Source organism: Centropristis striata, chromosome 23 (genome assembly GCF_030273125.1).
Source record: "Centropristis striata isolate RG_2023a ecotype Rhode Island chromosome 23, C.striata_1.0, whole genome shotgun sequence".
NCBI classification, from domain to species: Eukaryota; Metazoa; Chordata; class Actinopteri; order Perciformes; family Serranidae; genus Centropristis; species Centropristis striata.
Genome location: NC_081539.1, coordinates 20,578,153 through 20,594,294, shown reverse-complemented (window position 1 = coordinate 20,594,294; position 16,142 = coordinate 20,578,153). Strand labels below are relative to the sequence as shown.

The following is a 16,142-nucleotide window of genomic DNA, read 5'->3' as shown; positions in this document are numbered from 1 at the left end:
TTCCAAGCATAACCAATTCGGTTTGTGATGCCCTTTTCCCCAACTGACACCAGCTTCTCTCTCATACACTGTAGCATCATCACACAGGGAAAAACAGTCCCATGATTGTCAGAAAACAAATCAGTCATGCTGTGTCAATGTCCTCCAAATGCACCCCTTCCAAACTGCCAAAATACCAATAATGGTAAAACAAAGTATATTGAAATAAGTTTATTCAGTGTGCAACTTCCTCCAACATATGCACGCTAAATAATAACAATAATAATGTCATTTTTTTGTCCTCTCGGGGAAATTAATTTCTGTCACAAGATCAGGCATCGAGTATCCCTGTATCCATGTTTTTGAGCTGCAGCATTACCAAGGCCTAGATCCTACACAGGACCCCCTACTGTTCCATCATCCACCCACACCTGCAGTCTTTCCTAAAAATCCATCCTCGGCATGAAGGCTCAGTTTCTATGCATATCAAGAGATAATCTGAGCTTAAAACTTTCCCAGGAAATATTATACATTTATTTAGGGCAATGCCACAAACATACAACAATCACCTCTAAGAGAAACATTTAGCTGTAAGTGGGTTGATAAAGCAGGGTTAACTTATTAGGCAGTTCAATTTGTATTATGAATAACAATTGGCTTCATATATAGCTCCTTCCCGGCATGCTTTGAGTAAACTTCTCATTACACTTTATCTTTAATCTGTGTGTATTTGTGCATGTGGCGTAAGGACAAGGTGTCATTACCTGTTTGCAGAAGGTAATAGAGGAGCTTTCCTGTGTACTTATTGTATGGCTGCTTGTGTTTCGTCCCCTCGATGCACAGGCTTCAAGGGAAAAAAGCGAGGCATGATGCAGCCATGTGTAGGTGTGCGTTAAAGAAAGGGATAATGACCTTGACTTCATGGGTTTGCCACAGTTGTTTCTTAACAGGGATGAAAAAGGTAAAAAATAATACAGGTCATTAACATCCCAACAACAGCACTTAGTGACTTCACTATGCAATATCAGTGTGTGTATGAGACAAGGCTTGCAGAGCTGAATATATCTCCGCCTCTGCAAGATTTAATGCCAAACACTGCTAAACATTATAATCAGTGTAAATAAATCCATAACGCTAGAGAGGATGCAAAGCAAACCCCAATCTCTAAATAACTGGATACATTAATGTGGTTGAACATTCACACATGCACACACACACAAGCACAGTGTGAGCTGAAGGTTGCTGTGCTATAGTGCTGAGCATGTCAGTTGTTTCCAGTGGGTAACTCCTCTGCTGCTTTCATGGCTGTGGAGACTCAATGACATCCCTTTATGTCAGATTAATGTTACAGTGGTTATTTGCTGTGGGCGGTCCACTGCCACTTATTTTCTGCAGGGGAGAGCAAGGGCAATGGAATGCACAGGAGCAATGAAAATGAGCAGGGAAAAATAGAGGTTAGGGCTACTTAATGCAAATAAATTGGCAGGGGTCTTAAAGTGTTACTGCAGGCAACACCAATCAACAACCGGAGCCTGGCCAACAAGAGTTTGGTCGGGGTTTATGTTCTCGGGCATGACCAATCAGGAGCGCAAAGAACTCACCCTTTTTTTGCATAATCAGTGAGTGTCAACAGCCCAGTTTGAGCTTCTACGGTAAAGGATATGAGATAAAATAGCCTCAGTCCGAGTCTGCCGTTGCTTATGCTACAAAAATGTAAGCTTGCAAGAAAGTGCAACATATTGCAGAACTCTACTGTGTATTTTGTAACTAAATAAGGACCACATTTAATGTGAGATAAAAAAAAACCCAGTATGCTCACCATTACTGAGCTTGCTGAGATTGTCATTATCTTTATCTTTTCTTAAACCCCTGACTAAAACAGTAATGAGCACTTTTTTTTAATTTACTACTAACAGCATTAAAAAAAGGTCTGCGGTAAAAGAGGCCTGAAAAGCTTTTCATAAGCCTTTGTTTCAACCACTCATGAGAACTGAACACAAACCCAAACTCACACAGTATGCAGTTTATTTTTAGGTTTGAATGGGAATGTGTAATGTTACTTTAGGGGCCATGTTTTTGCATTCACAGTTATAAATCTTAAGGCTGAATTCCATGCAGGTGGAACAAGCAGATGAAGCTAAAAACAAACATCAGGAAAGCTCCCACAGATGGGCGCAGCATTATTTGGTCCAAGGAAGGAACAGATGTACTGGCTGACATTTAGAATAAGGGCAATTGAACAAACAAAACTAGAGACTTCTGGTGAAGATGCACAATTCTGTAACAGAAGTGCAGTTCAGGAGACTCAATACAAACAAAGAAGAGTTTGAAAGCTGTAAGTTCCTGCTGGTATCTGATGATGGCATGTACTGTAACTAATGAGACGTAGCTGGAGGAATGGGAAGAAAAGAAAAATCGGCCTCTTCTAAGTAAAACAGTAATTGCAATAAATGGACTGACATGAACACAAAAGTAAAAAAGAAATTTTGGGACATTATTAATTTAAGTTATTGTTTGCTTTCTTTAAGGATATATTTTTTTGTCAGTTTAAGAGACAGTTTTTAATGGCAATGTCCCCAGAGTGTTTAGCTTCTTCCTGACAGAGATTACTCTGTTCACTAGGTGGAGCCCATGGTACCAACAACCAGCAGAGAAAAGACACAAACGGCAATGCAAGAGAAGGCAGAATCAAGGAAGGTGATCCTGAATCCAGGCTAGGCTAAGAAACCTGCTGTACAGGACAACATTACTGCGGATCACAAGCCACCGCACAGATTGCTGCATTATGGTGCAAGACTGGGCTGCATGAAAATGTCCCAACTTAGCTTAGCCGCTGAGCTATCAGGGTGCATTGTCTACCATGCAGACACCCACACTCAACTTCACTTCACATCCGTCTGTGCTTCTCCTCTACCGGGCTGTTCTCAGCGCTCCGCTGAGCAGGTAATCTCTGCCAGGATGGAGCAAAGACTCTCTGAGGACCTGTCCATTGCAACAGTCTCTTAAACACAGAATCTCCGTTGGGGTATAGGTCTTAATTTTAGTTTGGAAGGTTTGCAAAAAAAAAAAAAAAGTTTCAAAGTTTGACAGTTGAATATAAAGACATAACCATGATACATATTCCTAGAGCCATGGGTCGCCAAGCCATCAAGCTAAGAGAGAGGTAGAGAATAACTACTGTTCTTCTAATTAAGACTGCACACGACTGTGTGTTTAATCTTGTCCAGTCTGAACGATGATTTGCATATTTTCGATTTGAAAACACATTAGGAGAGAACAATGACTTCTCCTGGAGAGAATCGGCCATCAGTATAAGAGAGGAGAGTGCCTCACTCCTCACCGCTAGGGTGACATTATTGGACAAGGGCTCCAAAGCATAGCAGAGCCGGTGGAGCCAGAAACAGAAACCCTGAAGCATGTCCTACTCTCAGGCAGATGTCACAAGCCGCAAGAAAACTGCTGTCACAGTGAGACCAGGGCAGGGGGAGCAACATCAAAGAGAACCCATCCTTGACCACAAGTAATCGTCTCATTTGTCTCAATCCTCTCAAATAAAAGGAGGTGGATGCCAGGTTTAGGCTAGACTGCAATTTCTATATCAAACAATCAACATGACAATGCAGGGAAAGTAGGGTGTCTTTATAGAATTTGTTATCCATCACAATACCAAGATATCTTGTAAACAGTTTCAGTCTTTCTCTCCTCTCACTGAGGTCAAGCACACATATTGTATGCACTTCTTTCTCTTAAAATATTTATAAGGCTGATTTTTTTTCTTAAAAGTTTAAAACCTGCATTGTTATATTAATGTTTACTAGCTCACAGTCTTTTTCCTTGTTCTGTCAGCATTTTGGTGATATGCTACCATCCTCCAATTTGAATTTGACAAATTCAGTCAAACATGCCACAAATTTTCCCTGTTTCTGTCTGAAATAGGTTGAGGATTTACAGAAGTGTCAACGAAGATTGGGTAAATTGTAAATAGTAAAAGGCTGTGGGGAAAGTAAAACTAGAGGACATAAATAAACTGGATGAAGCAGGTTTATTGGCCAATGTACTGGCAAGCATCTGACATGTGAATCGTCTTAGAGAAAGAAAGTGGATCCATCCTATCAAACTTCAAACTCACTCTACTGCAGAAACACCTCACCTGTGGTATCTTCTGCAACCTGATAACAAATAATTGGAACAATAAAAGTAGAGAGCACAGAAGCGGAGGATTAGATGAGCGACTTAGGGAACAAGAACTTCTTGTACAATAGAAGAGGCAAAGAATATTATATTGGAAATTGACTAAATCACAGCCGAGTTTGAATGTGGCTGTGTGTACAAGTTCCTGCTAAAAGCTCCTACACACTCCCATATACATTCCATAATCCTCCATTTCCTGCTGTGTCAGTACCCAACATCAAATGAATAAGGGTGCCTGCCATGTCTCTTCCCCCCTCATGTCATTACATCACAACCTTGTCTTCACCCAGCTCTCACTTCTTTCCCAAAATCTTACTTGACTTGCATTTCTTTTTTTTCTAGTTCAGTTGCTCCCTCCCTGTCATTCTTTCCCTTTCTTTTTGTAACTTACCCTCTTCACCTCATCCAATCGCTTTGCATGTTGAACGTGAATGTACAAAATTAGGGGCATTGTCCGTGGTTACATGGCCAACTACTTTGCTTAGGTTATGGACTTTGAGCCTTTGTTGGCGTATCAAAATTAGATCTGGCATCTGGCAAGTTGTCTAGTGACTTAAGGCGTTTATGTGCCACATTAATTTTTACAGAGGTAGGCTAGTGGGAAATTATTTTACCACATGTGAATACAGTAAATATAAATACAATAAATTCTTCATTGTTGCGATTTATTAACCTCAAATACAGCCTTATCTTTACTATCATCCTCTCTCCTTAACAATAGCAGGAAGTGTTATGAACAGTGAGTTTACTGGTGCTGGTGGTACTGATGGGAATTAGGAAAGAATTTCCAAAGACAAGACAAAGAAAGCAAACAAGCAAATAAACCACAAGACAAACATAGCAAACTAACAAAATACAATATAACAAACAAAAAATGATGAAAAAATAGTCATAATTCTAATAACATCTTGCAAGTACTGTGACTTTAATTTGTGCAATTACCTGTAGCGGAGTGAGTCAGGGGGGAGCGGTGCGGCTGACCCGGGCACAAGGGTCTCTTAAGGGGCCCAGTCGAAACATGTCTTTTTGTTGTTTGAATATTTCAAATTAAGTTTGTTTGTGTGTCTTGATTGCAGCAAATAGAAAAAAAAACAAAAAGGCTCAGATCACGTCTTCTACAGAGCAGAGAGGGTCCCCCACCACTGCCAAGGGGGTTCTTTTCTTATGCAGCAAACAGCACCAGTGGAGGCACTGTGGCCTGTTTGTACTGATGTTGATTCCACCCCTTAGCACAGGTCACTGCCAGGAGTTTTTCAAAACAGAGCTGTGTGTCCACTTTATTTCTGTTTCCCTCACTATTTGTTGTGACAATAAAAGTGTAAAAACAAAACTAGAAAATTTCCTCTGGGGAAATTCTGAAAGGGCCACGGAGGCTACTGCCGGTGTGTGTACACTATGATGAGATTCTTCAGAGATTTCAAACAATTAATACTAGTAATGTTATGATACTATATTATATACAAGGAGCACACCTACAACGAGCATTCCTTTTCAAGTATTTATTTATACAGCAGCCTATGCCATTTAACCTCAAAATGTGTGTGTGTGTGTGTGTGCGTGTGCGCGTGTGCGTGTAACGAAAATCATATAAAGTTATCTGTGTGTGTGTTATGAGGGGTATTTTATGCCAGCACACTATACTAAAACGTCTTAACCGCGCGCCTGTGCCAGCATAAAGATTGATGAATAGGCGTGCGTACAGGCATGCATATTGCAAGTACACCAGATAATGAAGGGGTGACGGGTGAAAAGTGTCATGCCACTTGCGAACGTAGCGGTCGCCTGTGCGCACGCTCGTCTCAATGTACAAATAATTATTTACTTTATGATGACAAATTTTGAGTTTAACAGCCGATTCGCTTCACAATTAAAGCAGTCCATGTATTACCAAGAGAGACCGATGAGACAGTTTAGCTATTTCAAGTCTACACGTTCATTTTCTATGTTCTGTAACATATCTACACAAATCAGCTGTTACACATAGCAGAGGCGTAGCCAGTAATGGGCCTCGGCGGCACTGGCCCGCCCATTTTACTCACTGGCCCACCCAGCCAAGTTTGATAAAAACATATTTGTAAGAAAGGAAATAAATGTATAATTGTATTTGTAACCCGGCCCGTGTGGGATGAGCCTCTCCACACCCTGGAACTCTGCATTGTGTTGTTTATGATGATGTAGGGTGGAGGAGGGATTTACAGTACAAGTAAACACTGGCGTGAGACAACAGAAAGTCTAAAGGCCGGTGTTGTGTCCTTACTGGTTTCCATACTAACTGGTTGCCGTAGGCTATGATCTGCGCAGTTTCTGTTATGCATGAGCTGTCCGTGGTACTGAAACAACAATCGCCATTAATGGGAGAATTCTGTCTGATGCAGGCCTATGTTATGCTGTGCCTTAACACCTTATCTACTGTTTGGGTTAATCTGTAGTCGGCACTTTGTGCAATACAATGATTTATTGTGCCGTGCAATAGAGCCAATATGCATGTTTTGTCTTTACTGTACAGCATTAATCGAGCTCTGTTGGGAGAGCTTGTGTTATAGGCAGTGTTTTATTATTTCTGCCTTCACCACTGACACATAGTCTCAGGTTCATACAAGATTGTTTATAAGAAAGCATAACTTATAGATGAAGAGAGAGACTATCTCTTACGTACCAGATAAACTTAACGTAACTAACTAACTAACTTAACCTGAGGCTTATTTAGCCTGTTTTGAGGGAAGTGCCTGACGCACGATACAAAGGGAAGTGAAAGTCAGCAAAATGCAGCATAAACAAAATGTTTTACCTTATTAGTTAACTACAAATGTCTGTAAAACATAATGGGACTGTGCATAGGTGCCGAATTGGGTTAAACAGTGTAGATATAAGGTCCGATGGAATCAAATTGTGAAGAGACTGCTGTACACATGGCTACTGCTTTCTTATAAACAATACCATATAAAGCTGAGACTCTGTGTAACAGCTGATCTGTGTAGATATGCTGCAGAACATAGAAAATCAAAAAATGTCAGGTCATGATGATCCAGTGGACCTTGTGCGTAAATGCGCACAGCCTCTTCCTCAGTTTGTTCCTGAGCAACGGTCCAATCCTGATATACTGTTACAGGCGTACACGCGTGACATGCGTTAATGCGTGTGTTATTGTCCTAAAGTCAACGCTTCAGACGCCTTAACGTGTGCACGTGTAGACTTGAAACAGCCTAAACTGTTTAATCGGTCTCTCTTGGTAATACATGAACTGCTTTAATTGTGAAGCGAAGCAGCTGTTAAACTCCAAAATTGTCATCATAAAGTAAATAATTATTTGTACATTGAGACGAGCGTGCGCACAGGCATGCGCTATGTTCGCTCGTGGCACGGCACGAATGACCCATCCCTATTTGATTTCCACACACTACACAGCGTGCGTCTCTACACTCATGTAGAATTGTACTTAAGTCACGCGGGTCTTCATGTCACGTATTTGAGGCGTAGTTCACCATTCACGCAGCCGTCACGTAGGTGTGTGCGCAACAATGCGTGTGCAGCGTCTGCGTGATGGCTATGGGACGCTTGTCTGTCCATTGAAAGTGAATGGAGTTTACACGCGCACATTAGAGGTTTGATGTCATCGCATAGGCTGTACACGCGTTTTAGTATAGTGCGCTGGCATAGAACACCCCTCATAGTGTGTGTGTGTGTGTGTGTGTGTGTGTGTATCTGTAACTGTAATCACATCAAAGGATCAAAGGCAATCAGAGCAAAGACCAAAGGCAATCAGAGCAGAGCAATCAACAGAATTAACTGCAGCTGTAGAATGTTCTGACACAGTGAGCAGCCAGAGGTGGACAGACTGGAATTTCTGGCCTCGAACAGAAAGCATTTTTGGCAAAACCATAATACCTATCATTGATTTGACTTCACTTTGAATGTCCTGAGTTCTTCCTGAACAGCTACATATGTTTTTTGTGAAAAAAATGAAGAAATGTGTTGGTGGCGCATCTGTGCGTTCTACGCCCAAACTGTTGTGATTTTTTCACTCTTTCACACTATTTTTTCCACACTTTTTTTTTGTGGCAGCATGTGTTGTAGACCGCAGTGTCTGCTTGGTTATCATATGAACGGCTGGCCACACATTGTAGTTTGTTGTCGTGTGTGGGTTGATCATATGTGGTTTGATTGTGTATGCTATGTGGCTGCATGGGCATCAACCATCACTAAATGTCAAACTGTGTATTTATTTAACTTATATCTTTGGTTTCCCGACCTGTTAGTTTAGTCTGCCTTATTTGATTAATAGTTAATGATTGGCAAATATGTGCACAGACATAAAAGCACTTGTGTTACTTAAATATCAGCAGGTCTCTATTTAATAGCACTGTCCATAGTCCTAAAATAGTAATAATTAGGAATCTGCATTTCTTTCCATCCCGCCCTTCCGTCTCCATAAGTTTTCCCTTGGATCATTGCATCTCCATACAGCCAATACTATACCATACTATACTATATTATATACAACATATGCTATAGCCTATAGACTGTATAAAAGCCAACTAGAGGTCCTCGCCTCCTCTGTAATGAGCCAAAGGCTCCGTGTCTGGCAATTACCTTGTGGTACCTAGTGGAAAACTGTTAAATATGACACACATTTTTATGTAAGATGTGAGACGTGTTCAACCTCAGGGCTTTAAGATGTGTATACAAATATTCTGAGGAATCAATTTGTATAATTAGCAATTATCCATATTACCTCTGCTTAGTTACGTGTTCTGCATGCACTGAATGCAAATTATACAGAGACATGTCCTTACAAGAAATGTTGTGATAGTAAGATATTATGTATGTATTTTTAAGAAATCCAGCATTTGCTGTAGTTTTTTGAGCTTGTGTTTTCATGTGTCTGTTAACTGATACTGACCAACCTAGATATATTCTGGGAACAAACCTTGGTAATTATCAGATATAACTGGAAGGGTAGATTTATAATGGTGTGTGTGCATGTGACATATTAACATGAAATTTAAAAAAATCATTGAAATATTTTCTTGAGCGATTGTCCAGATCCCATAATAACCCCTCTAAAAATACACACCTATGCACTAATAGAGACTCAGTCATTTATGAGCCTGTAGACCCAAGCATATGTGCACACACACAATGACAGTATTTACTGACAGTTTCCAAGGGGGATTTTAGAACCGGTGATTGAAAATTAATGTAACATACAGAAGGTGATAAGTAGCTCAGCTGTCACAGTATCTTATAATGAGAGGGAGGATAGCATGAGTGTCAGGGAGAGACAGGATGAGAATGAGAGCAAATTGGAAGGTAAGAGGAAGAACAGAGTAAAAAAAACTAAATGACAGTAGGGAACGACAGTAACGAGAGACAGTGTGAATTACTTCAGCCTAGTATGTGAGTGAGAGCAATGCCAGATTTATGCCAACTCAGAAGTCCATCCATCCCTCCAGCCAGCACTCTCATCACCACATTACATTCAAGACACAAGTCGACAGTATACAGTACACCGCCCTCCTGCATGGCTATTAGCACATAGCAGTCTCTTCATTATAAACTTGTACACTCCCCTCCTACATTGTTACCTTTACTACACTGCAGTCACTTCATTATTTAGTAGTACACCCCCTTCCTTTAGTATCATTACCGCAGTGCAGTCCTTTCATTAGACAGCAGTCTCAACAAAGACTCTCTTGAGCCACGGCCATCCACAGCTTTCTCCACTGCCTCGTGATGCTGCAGATTGCCCTTCCTCCTCTCTTTTTTCTTCCTTACTGCCCAACAGGCTGAAAGCTTTGAAGAGTTTGCTATGCAAAGCCTGTGCATTCAACCACAACTGCGGTGCTGAGTGATAGGACGGAAAATCAATATCACGACAGTTTCACATATCCACTTTGACAATTCACAAGCCGTAAATTATCTAAATGAAAAAAAAAATATTATTTAGGTACCATTGTAGCTTCCAGGCAACATAAAGAGGTTGCCTGGGAGACTGTTTTAAATTTGCTAAGTCCTAAGGCATTAGTCCTTTTACATTTTGGATTACGAAGATGTGGAATTAACATGAAAAGAAGAAGAAACCATGAAGGGTTCATAGCTGTTCCTGTACAAAAAGTACAACTTATCAGCCAAACCAATATGAGCAACATTTTGTTAGTTACTAACTCCTCATCAGTTTTTATTGTTGTGGCAAACCCTTTGTTTTCCAGCTCCCAAGTCAATATTCACTAACTATTCACAGCCCCTCTTATTTACTCCTCTTTTAAATGCCTTGTTCAAATGCATGTCAGATTTTAAGGCCTCAACTGATCTAAAATTATCAGCACATTATTTGCACAAGGTTTGGAGCAGAGTGGTTCTGCCATGACCTTCAGTAGTTGAGTGTGCAGCATCTTCTCTCTCTTAGTACTATGAGGCATTAATGCATGTGCAAGGTTCCAGTATAGCTCTCGCTCTGTTTGTCTGTCTGTTTCTGTTGTGCCCTCATATCTTAAAGGTTTAAACAAACAAACTGATAAAAGCACATTTACCCAACTGGTTTAATGTGTTGTCTTGAGGTTATGAGTTATAGTTTGGAGAACCAGACTGACTGCTGCACCCAGCCCCTATTCCGCTAAGAGAAAAGGTGGCAGGTGGTGCCTGGGAAAATGTGACGCTGTGAAAGTGAGTCAGAATAGGCGGTCTGCATCCTGTGTGAGTCAGACTAGTGGACCTTGGGCTTAATCACCACTGTGTTACCTTATTTGGCGATAGTGACTAACAGACATTAATTGAAAATCATTGAGATCATTATTACTTCAGAAGAGAATTTGTTAAATTGTGAATGAGTACCTTGTTGCAATGATTTTCTATTTTATTTCAAAACCAAGCAAATCATGCAGTTGCAGAGAAAATACAAATACTGTATTTCCTCAATTTAAAGCCGGGCCCCTATTAATGACCGGCCTGTCTTACTGGTGTTATGTCAAAGTCTGTTCCCCCGTCGATATGTGTACCCCTTACATTAACCTGCACCAACCTTATCCCTGACCCCAACCAGTCGTACTTTAAGTGCTTAACATGACCCCAAGTTTACCTTAACCCCAAACAGTTATCTCTACAAGGCCTAACCTTAAACTTAAATCCGAACTCCAACTGCGGAGGTGATGCTACGGAGAACACCATTCAGGAAACATCATTTGACGGGGTAACAGATTTCGACACAACACCTGTATTTTGAAGTTTGGCCACACGAGTTAGTACTGTAGGTAAATATCGTTGTTTCTCCCGCTGTCCTAGTCATTCTCTGTAAAGTCGAGCCGTTTACGCACGTTCTTCTGGGCTTTTTAGTAGTTTAGACATTTTAAATCCTGCTTAAAATGAACATTCAGCGTGCTGTTCATTGTTTGTTTACAACCGAGTACTTCCAATATGGCTGACATCCTGGTAACTGGCTACAATGCGCTGTGTAGAACACTCTAAAAAGTGCCGGTCAGAGCTGCTCTGATTTTCTTTTTTTAATAAAATCCTCCTTCAAATAATAGCCTGCCCCTATTGTTAGCCGGGTCCCAAACTGATTTTTTTATTAATAAAAGCCCCGGCTATTATTTGAGGAAATACGGTAATACTCAAGAAAAGCATCATCTCACTATGAGCTCAAGCTGAACTCTATGAGCTTACATGTGTAATGTGTCTGATCTAATTTCACAACAATATAAATAATTGATCAGCTAACATAAAAAAATGAACACATGATATAATTAACTTGGACCAAGGGTATTTCAACTCATCCTGTACACTCCCCTGCTCCAACAGGCAGAAAAAAACCCTGAATACTGACTACTCATGCCAAAGTTACGCTGCGGATCAAAACAACATGAATCATTGCAGAATTTTATTCTTTAAAGCAAAAGTTAAAACAAGCTCTAGATGCAAGCAAAAGTCCCCGTTGGGGCAACGAGGCTGTAATGGCTGACAGCCCAAAACTCTTTCTTTATAGAAAGATCATATATTTTTCATCACAGCAAGGCTTAGAACCCAAGTGTGGGGGATCATTTCAATGGACATCTAAAGAGTCTGAGTGCCACCAGAGAGAAGCTGATTTGGCCCCCTGAGCAAGCTGCATTGAAAACGCTGCACTGACACACATTGAAATAGTAAAAACAAAGAATTTAACGAAATATGGTATTACGAGATGCACTTTTGCTATATGAAAGTTTATATACACAGCAAGCAAATACACAAGAAAAAAAACGATACTCCAAATTTTAGTTTCACATTCTGGTCCTTCCTTCCAACCCCAGCGGGAAATCATTACTTCCAGCCTTCTAAATATGCATATGATTAATTATGCATCTTGTTATCACTGGCTAATCTGCATAGGACTCTCATGTATAACGTCCCTCTCATTACCATTCAGAAGGCCATTTCACAGGTGTGCTGAGTAAATATATAACACACAGTAGCTCATCAAAACACACACAAAAAACAAGTTAATAAACAGACTCGGAGGTGCATACACACACACACACACACACACACACACACACACACACATATACACACAGACACACACACACACACACTTGCAAGTACCTCAAACACAGATACAAACATGTTGAAACAAGCACAGACACCAAGCATGCTCTCTTGAGTGTATAGAACCTCAGAAACATATACAGATGCACACAGAGACACTAAGAGTGGACACCCACCAAGACGCAGACACATTCTGCTACCCCACTGACAGAAGGTCCAGGTTTCCCTCGTACTGGTGGCAGGTTGGTCTGTGCCAACTCATTAAGAACACAGCTGGCAATAAGGCTTAGAGTAGGGTAAGACCACAGCGGTCCTCAGACGGGTGTCTGATTGGATTTCCACACAGTCACAGTGTTCAAGAATATAAAAAGCTCATTGTGGCATGTATGTGTCTTCCATTTATGAAACTTGTCTAAACTGCAGCTTCTTTTAACAGAAGCTAATTAAGCTTGCACTTTACTGGATCTTGTTATGCATGTTGAAAATTCAGTGGAGGCTGTTTCCACTGTGAATGTAAATTTTATGTTTGCAGTATTTGCGGCTAACGTTTATGTGTTGACATTTGATGTTAAAATCCTACTGTGATAACAGCAGATATGGGCTTCCAACCTCCGCTGGAATATCAAGGCCTGAAACACTACATACCACCACCAATCTTTCTAATATACAGTAGTGTTCAAAATAATAGCAGTCCAATGTGACTAACCAGATTAATCCAGGTTTTTAGTATATTTTTTATTGCTACATGGCAAACAAGGAACCAGAAGGTGCAGTAGATTCTCAGAAAACCAACAAGACCCAGCATTTGTGATATGCATGCTCTTAAGGCTCTGCAATTGGGCAATTAGTTGAAAGGGGTGTGTTCAAAAATATAGCAGTGTCTGCCGTTGACTTTACAAACTCAAAACTATCTTGTACAAACTTTTTTTGTTTCTAGGATTTAGCAATCCTGTGAATCACAAAACTAATATTTAGTTGTATGACCACAGTTTGTTATAACTGCTTCACATCTGTGTGGCATGGAGTCAACCAACTTGTAGCACCTTTCAGCTGTTATTCCACTCCAAGATTCTCTAACAACATTCCACAATTCATTTACATTTCTTGGTTTTGCTTCAGAAACAGCATTTTTGATGTCACCCCACAAGTTCTCAGTTGGATTAAGGTCCACTCCATAACATCAAAGTTGTTGGTTTGGAACCAAGATTTTGCTAGTTTTCCAGTGTGTTTGGGGTCATTGTCTTGTTGAAACGGCCAGTTCAAGGGCATGTCCTCTTCAGCATAAGGCAACATGACCTCTTCAAGTATTTTGACATATGCAAACTGATCCATGATCCCTGGTATGCGATAAATAGGCCCAACATCATAGTAGGAGAAACATGCCCATATCATGATGCTTGCACTACCATGCTTCACTGTCTTCACTGTGTACTGTGGCTTGAATTCAGAGTTTGGGGCTCGTCTCACAAACTTACTGCGGCCCTTGGACCCAAAAAGAACAATTTTACTCTCATCAGTCCACAAAATGTTCCTCCATTTCTCTTTAGGCCAGTTGATGTGTTCTTTGGCAAATTGTAACCTCTTCTGCACATGCCTTTTTTTTTTACAGAGGGACTTTGCGGGGGATTCTTGTAAATAGATTAGCTTCACACAGACGTCTTCTAACTGTCACAGCACTTACAGGTAACTCCAGACTGTCTTTGATCATCCTGGAGCTGATCATTGGCTAAGCCTTTGCCATTCTGCTTTTTCTTCCATCCATTTTGATGGTTGTCTTCCGTTTTCTGCCACGTGTCTCTGGTTTTGCTCTCCATTTTAAAGCATTTGAGATATTTTTAGCTGAACAGCGAGCAGCTGAGAATTTACTGCACCTACTGGTACCTTGTTTGCCATGTAGCAATAAAAAAATACTAAAAACCTGGATTAATCTGGTTAGTCTCATTGGACTGCTATTATATTGAACACTACTGTACATCTTGGGTTATTTTGGATGGTTTCACCAGAAACATAAATAATAGAGATTAAATGAGCCTAATGACAGAACCATTCATATGAACAGAATTGTTCTTAAGTGGAACATACAAGTTATTTAAGGGTGCTTTCAGTCCGTTTCATTCGAAACTCTGGTGTGGTTAATTCCCTATTAAGTTTGGTTTGGTCGCCTGTGAACGATCCAAACGTATTCAAAACAACCAGTCTGAGACCACTTGTGAGAGGGGGTCTGTAGTGCCCTAGTGTGGTTCAATCGCACTGTAAACGTAGTCTGACCCAATTACGGGAAATTAACCAAAACCCATACTTTTATGCACTGTAAAAAAAACCTAAATACAAAATCAACCAAATGTATCAATTTCACTCTGATTCGGAAAGCACCCTAAGAGAATTTGTAGCATTCACCAGTTTTCTCATGATCACAATTTTCTCTTAATTTTCTCTTACTTCGAAAACTGTATGCAAAGATTATGTTCTGCTACCATGCTAACGTGACTGTTCCCCTTTTTCAGGTATCAATCACATATTAGATGGTGCGGGACTTGCCACGTTGGTAACTGACTTTCTGGTCACCAAGAAAATGGAGGAGATGCTCATACGAGATGACACGGGACTGATTAGGTACTGGGCAAAGGCGGGTCTCAGCCTTACACACTCAAACTCCCACATATACAGATATGCATACATACGTTTTGGGAGGGGTTGATGGCAAATTTCGTTGTACTAGTACTTGTTACTCTGTGCAATGACAATAAAGGCTTCTGATTCTGATTCTGATATTGGCTGTGTCTGTCTGTCCCAAACTGTATAATATGTCAGACAGAAAATATCACAACAATGCCAGAAAAGGCCATATGTGGAAGCAGATCGGCCGGAAACTGAATGTTGCTGGTGAGTGTTTTGCTTTTATCACCATATGTGTTGTCATCCCCCTGCTCTATGGCTGTCAGATTGAGCAGTGACAAGCTCATCCATACAAAGCATGAGAGAAAGCTTCCTCTGGTCAGTGCTCATGTTAAAAAACCCAATGACAAACACATAGATAGAGGCAAAAATTAGAAAGCCAATCGGTGATGCTAGTCTATTATACAATGGTATAATTTTTGCGCAAACATAAGCGTCTTTCTAGCAGAGGAAAACACTATATGGACACAAGCCTTTATATGGCAATTTTGGGAGCACTTTTTATGCTTATGATGAAATCTCACAAAATTGCACCTCAGCATAAACAAGCTGAATTCATCAGGCTGAAACAAGCAATTTATAACAAGTTTGGCCAGTTAAGTGGGTTTGGTAAATCTAACTGATACACTCCAACACCTGTACAAAGAAACCTCATAGAAAAGTGGAATAGTATAAAATAATGTAAACACTTATTTTATACAATGCAGATTGTTGTCATCCTTTCTCCACGCAAACATCTATATTATATATATATATATATATATATATATATATATATA

The 16,142-nt window shown here is 40.3% G+C and overlaps 1 protein-coding gene across 2 annotated transcripts in view; it reads right to left on the bottom strand.

Moving 5' to 3' along the window:
- Positions 1–16,142, bottom strand: part of tpk1 (thiamin pyrophosphokinase 1) — a 78,463-nt gene that overhangs the window by 12,468 nt on the left and 49,853 nt on the right. The gene's annotated exons all lie outside the window — the stretch shown is intronic.